The 6000-nt window shown below is 34.3% G+C and overlaps 1 non-coding gene across 1 annotated transcript; it reads left to right on the forward strand.

Annotated features, from left to right (window-relative positions):
• The first annotated feature begins 201 nt into the window (after window positions 1-201).
• On the forward strand, window positions 202-276 carry LOC112410236 (small nucleolar RNA SNORD113/SNORD114 family). Its single transcript, XR_003005395.1, has one exon. It is a non-coding gene; the product is annotated as a small nucleolar RNA SNORD113/SNORD114 family (small nucleolar RNA).
• The last annotated feature ends 5724 nt before the right edge of the window (window positions 277-6000 follow it).

A 6000-nucleotide genomic window follows, 5' to 3' on the forward strand; every position in this document is an offset into this window, starting at 1 on the left:
TATTGATTAATGCACATAGGAAAATCAGAATAATAAATGAGAGAGATATATTGATGTGAGAATTATCCTGTATACAGTTTAGGGCTATCAAGGCTCTTCTTGGGCTTCTGTGAATAATAGCGTTTAAAAATTATTATTAGTGAATTAATGAATTAATCAATGGACAATGTACAAACGATTGAAGAAAAGGAGGGACAATACTGGATCGATGATGACTATTGGTGTAGTCATGTATGTCGTGTATGATGAATCTGTGTCTGGAACTCTGAGGTCCGATGCAAATGGAAACTAGTCCATTGCCCTGTGTGAAGTGATCCTATAGACAGATGCCATGAATATACAAGAATCTCATTTTTGGTTTACGTTCGTGCATTCTCTATTTTTATAGTCAGATCAATGAAATAATCGATAAATACATACATAAATAAAGATGAAGGTCATTAAGCATTGTCCAATTATAAAAATATGTAGCAAGACAAGAAATACTATTAACATATTTTGAAAATACTTCTATTTATTAGGAAACAAATCATACAAGGTGTTACCTCTGGCTAAGAATTTTATAGGCAGTGTGAAGTCGTTAATAGGCAATGTCCATATTCTGTGTCAGTGGCAAGATCGTTATTGTTTGTTTACTTAGGAGACATTAAGTAAACATTTTCCCAAGTTGCTAATTTCCTAAATAACTCACTAAATGAAAGGTGAAATACAAGGACCAATGTTGATTAGGTCTCAGCCTTTTAAAATCATCTCGTCTGCTCTGTACTACTCAGAATGGACCCCCTCAAGCTGGCTTAATGATTCTTCCATGGTCACAAGTTCTATGGTTTAGAGCATGGTGACTAATGTGAGTAATAGTCAAAGTTATTGCCTCGGTTTGGGTTGTTTGTTTAAGGGTATTCATTGTATTATTTAAAAATGGGAAATATAATCAGTGAATGCCAACCATGGCCCCCAAATGCAATTAATATGAAGCATTCTGTTTATTCATCCAAGTCAAAACATTGAGGTCAATTAATGGAAGAGATGGTTTGCTGAGGGAAATAATTCTACAGACAGATGTTAGGGATTAGTCCATGCTAACCTTGGACTAACAATAAGTAAAGTTAGACGTGAAAGTGAAGCAAATATGATGACTAATCCCTACATTCAACACAAGGCCGATTAACAAAAGAGATCTGGACTTTTCACTCTGTAAAAAATGATCCTACATACAGATGTTAGGGTTATTAAAACTACTTTAAAAATTTATGAGTATATGTCTCTCATTATGAATTAACGATTTATCTCTAAACAAAATTATAATTGAATGAAAAAAAGAGGATGGAGTCTGAAGTAATATTGAGGACTGGTGGCATGTGAGTCAAGGATGAGCAATGCTTACCTAGAACGCCGAAGTCCAAAGCAATAGAAATCTAGTCCATTCTTCTGATATAAATGAGCCTATAAAGACTTGTTACGGATATCCAAGGATCTTATTGGATAAGATCTTAGGCTTTTGAGTTTCATAGATATTGATTGCTTATTAAAAGTTAGTCAGTACAATAATATCTAAACAAATGTATGAATAAATGAAGGAAAAATAGGGCCAAATCTGGAATAACTATAGAGTATGTGATAATAATTACCAATCTATTTCTAAGGAACCAAAGTCTATTAAAAATATGTAGAGGCTATTATATCATGAGACCCAGAGAAAGATGTGTGTAATTGTTGATGGTTATGTTCTGGGTTATCTTTGGGTTGCAGGCATTTTTTTTTTAAATTAAGAAATGGGAAAAAAACGTTTATATAATTGAACCCCCTTACTACATTAAAGAGGGCTTAACATGAACCAGTGACAAAAAATGTGTCATATGACAAGTTATGATCAAGCCCTTGGCTTCAGTGTTCCATTGGTAATCATTCCACAGTGTATATGTAAATCAAATCTTCATGTTGTACATTTTAAATATATGCAAACTATGTTTGTCAATTCCTCCTAAATAAAGTTGGGAATAAAAAGTATATAGTCCCTTGATGCTTAATGATAATGAGGGGCTGGATGCAGTTACTATTAAAGAGTGTTATTGAATTGAGTTTTTATACAAGGATACTGATCTTAGTATTATAAATTAATATATGTTAATACCTGAATAAAATCAGAGGGGACAAAGCACCTGGCCAGTGATGAATATGTGATGAAGCATGATTCATCCGTTTTACTCCTGTTGTGTCCCTCTTGAGAAAAACGAATCTTAGCTCTGGCCAGTTTGAATAAGGGGGATTAGACAGATATACACAATAGGCATTTGTCTCTTGGTTTCTGGGAAGTTAAACGTTTTGCATTTTCTTTACGACATGAATAGTTTGTCAGATTCTTTCACGCATTAAAGAATGGATGAATGAAAATTAAAGCTATTAATAAATAGCTACCGACAAATAAATTCAAAGGAGACCAAATATGAATATATGCTGAAGATATGCAATGTGGCAAGTTTTATGAAGTCATCGAATTCAGTACAATTTTTTAAAAGTCTGAGGGTTTTACATTCACTTTCACAGCTACTTATTCCATATTAGGTTTGCACCACAGTTTATAAACATTCCTCTGTGGAAAAGATCTAAGCTGTGAATTGAGTGAAGCAACCCACAGGAAAATGTCAGATATTTACGGCGTTTGGATGTGGAGTGGTTGGCGGGCCCATGGTGGTTCTTTCTTACATCTTTAAAGAATGCAGAAGTTAAATGAAAACGAGTCAAGCACGGATCCATGATGTGAATGGAATGCAGTCTGAATGTGTCTTGTGATTAATTCGTTTCTGCATCACTGAAGTTCATTTCAAAAGGAGATTTGAGATATCTGTGGGAATAAGTGTATAGCTTATTTCAGTAATTTTCAAGCAACTAATTCCGGGGTTTAAATGGATCATGGGGACTTTTACTACATTATTCTAAGGGAATAAATTAAAGAATCAAAAGACGGATAGATAGGTGATAGGTAGATAGATAAAGAGAGTAAAGCTGGGTTAATTAAGAAGAAATGTTGTGAGAGAAATTTTTGTTCATATAATTCTGAAGCACAGCAGTGCATTAAGAAACCAGTAGATCAAGGGTTTTACCTCTCTGGGATAGGTTAATAATAGAGCAGTGTTCTTGAGTGAGAATCAGAATCACCCGAAGGGCTTGTTAAACTACAGATTGCTGGTCCCACTCTCAGCATTTCTGATTCAGTAAAATTAGTGTCGGATCCGCTAATCTGCATTCCTAACACGTTCCCAAGTTCTGCTAATGCTGCCTATCAGGAAACAACGTTTCCAGAATCACCGATAAAGTCAAATATATGTCATAATAGTTAGTGCTGTTGCTGTGTGTCAGTGATGAGTTCCAGGTTGCTCATTTTTAAAGAAATAACAAATACATTAATTAATAAACATCTAAAAGTCTAAGTAAATGAAAGGAGAAAAGCATGGTCCAATGGAGAAAATGTCTCATTCTTTTAACATTATCTTTGTACTCTACAAAATGGGTGCCCCTGAACTGATTTAAGCATTCTGAAAAGACCAAGATCTGTAGGCTGCCAGTATGTTTAGGAATGTATATGTAAAATGAGTATGTGGCTACATACATGAACAAAATCAAACAAGGTTAGGCTTGTACTAAGGATGGGGAACCAAAGTTTATGATTAATTTGATTATGATTAATTTGATCACTTAGGATGATTTTAAAAACAGGTTGAGTCCATGTCATTCATTTTATAGCTCTTTAAATGTGTTTTAGGTTTTCCCTACACATTCCTTAATCGATAACGATGTAAGCTACTTTCATTATGAGGACGGAGCACATAGGATACGTAAGTACTAGTCAGTATTGTGCTCATGGTGGGTTCATGCTATATATAGAAACAATATACAAATTATATGAAGAAAAGGCCAACCATGGACCGATTCTGAACTATATTTTATGATGAAAACATCTACGAACTACTGAGGTCCATTACAAAAAAATATTAAGTGTTTACATTCGTGGGAATGAGCCCATGGATAGATTTCAGTAATATTCAAGGATCGTATTCTCAGTCTTTGGTGCTTCATGGATTTTGATTTTGTTAAGTGAATAAATGAAAGAATAAACAGATATGTCAGTGGATAAAGATGAAAAGGGTGAAGCATATCAAATTATGAAAATATGTGGTGAGGTATGAATTACTATTAATATAACTTAGAACCATGAGAGTTCATTAAGTGATAAATGGATCAAGCGGGTTACACTTTAGGGTAAGGATGATATAGATAATTGTATGTATTAGTCTGTCTTCTTGCTTTGAGTCAGTCATGAGTTTGAGTAGTTTGTTTACTTTAGATAAAAAGAACTGTATCACACTATAAATAATAAATACTTAAATATTCAGAAAATGAAATGAGAAAACCATGTATTAATGGGAAGAATGTCTCAATATTTTATTATCTGCATTGCTTATACTCAGAATGAATGAACTGAACTGATGTAAGCCTTTTGCCCTGGCTGTGAATTCTGTATTAGGAGCAAAGAGACCAATATGAGTAATAGTCAAAGCCCTTATCTTGGTGTGGGGGGCTTGTTTAAGAATATTCACTGTTTTGTTAAAAACGTGTATTAAGTATAATCTAAGAAGTTAGTCATGGCCCACTATGGGTTTCATATGTCACATATGTCCCTTAATGAATAGGTGCAAACTAAGATTGATTAATGAAAGATATAGTTGCTGAGGGAAATTATTCTATGTACAGGTGTTAGGGATACTTGAAACTCTTGTTCTTGAGTTTTTGTGCTTTATGTAAATTAATTTTATTATTATTAGGCAATTAAAAATTAAAAATCAATGAGTGTGCAAATGAACGAGGAGAAAGAGGGCAAATCCTGGACTGATAAGGGACCGCTGGTGGGGTATGAATCACGGGTGATGGATGATATGTATCTGGCTCTGAGGAACTGTACAGAAAGAGATCTAGTCTATGGTCTCTGTTGGAAGTGATCCTCAAGACAGACTAGGAATGCACTGAAGTCTGTTCTTGGACTTTTGTGGTTCATGAATTTTGATGGTATTATGGCTACAAGATATCAACAACAAAATCTATACAATTACGTAAATAAAGATGAAAGGGTGAAGTACTGTCCAGTTATATGAGACAAGAACTACTATTGATTTAATTTGTAAATATGAGTATCCATTAAGATATAGTTGGATCAACACTATATAAAAGTTAGTTATTAAATTCTGGAAAGTATTTTATTTAATTTTATATATTTATTTATTTACATCTTTATTGGAGTATAATTGCTTTACAATGGTGTGTTAGTTTCTGCTTTATAACAAAGTGAATCAGTTATACATATATCCCCATAACTCTTCCCTCTTGCATCTCTCTCCCTCCCACCCTCTAGGTGGTCACAAAGCACCGAGCTGATCTCCCTGTGCTATGCGGCTGCTTCCCACTAGCTATCTATTTTACATTTGGTAGTGTATATATGTCCATGCCACTCTCTCATTTTGTGTCAGCTTACCATTCCCCCCCAACTCCGTATCCTCAAGTCCATTCTCTAGAAGGTCTGCGCCTTTATTCCCGTCTTGTCCCTAGGTTCTTCATGACCATTTTGTTGTTTGTTTTTTAGATTCCATATATATGTGTTAGCGTATGGTATTTGTTTTTCTCTTTCTGACTGACTTCACTCTGTATGACAGACTCTAGGTCCATCCACCTCACTACAAATAAACATCCTAGTGCAAATGGTTTCAGTTTTTCACCATTGAGGACGATGTTGGCTATGGGCTTGTCATATATGGCCTTTATTATGTTGAGGTAAGTTCCCTCTGTGCCTAATTTCTGGAGGGTTTTTATTATAAACGTGTGTTGAATTTTGTTGAAAAATTTCTCTGCATCAATTGAGATGATCATATGGATTTTATTCTTCAGTTTGTTAATATGGTGTATCACATTGATTGATTTGCATATATTGAAGAATCCTTGCATTCCTGGGAT

Source organism: Neophocaena asiaeorientalis, unplaced genomic scaffold (genome assembly GCF_003031525.2).
Source record: "Neophocaena asiaeorientalis asiaeorientalis breed wild unplaced genomic scaffold, Neophocaena_asiaeorientalis_V1.1 scaffold476, whole genome shotgun sequence".
Lineage (NCBI taxonomy): Eukaryota > Metazoa > Chordata > Mammalia > Artiodactyla > Phocoenidae > Neophocaena > Neophocaena asiaeorientalis.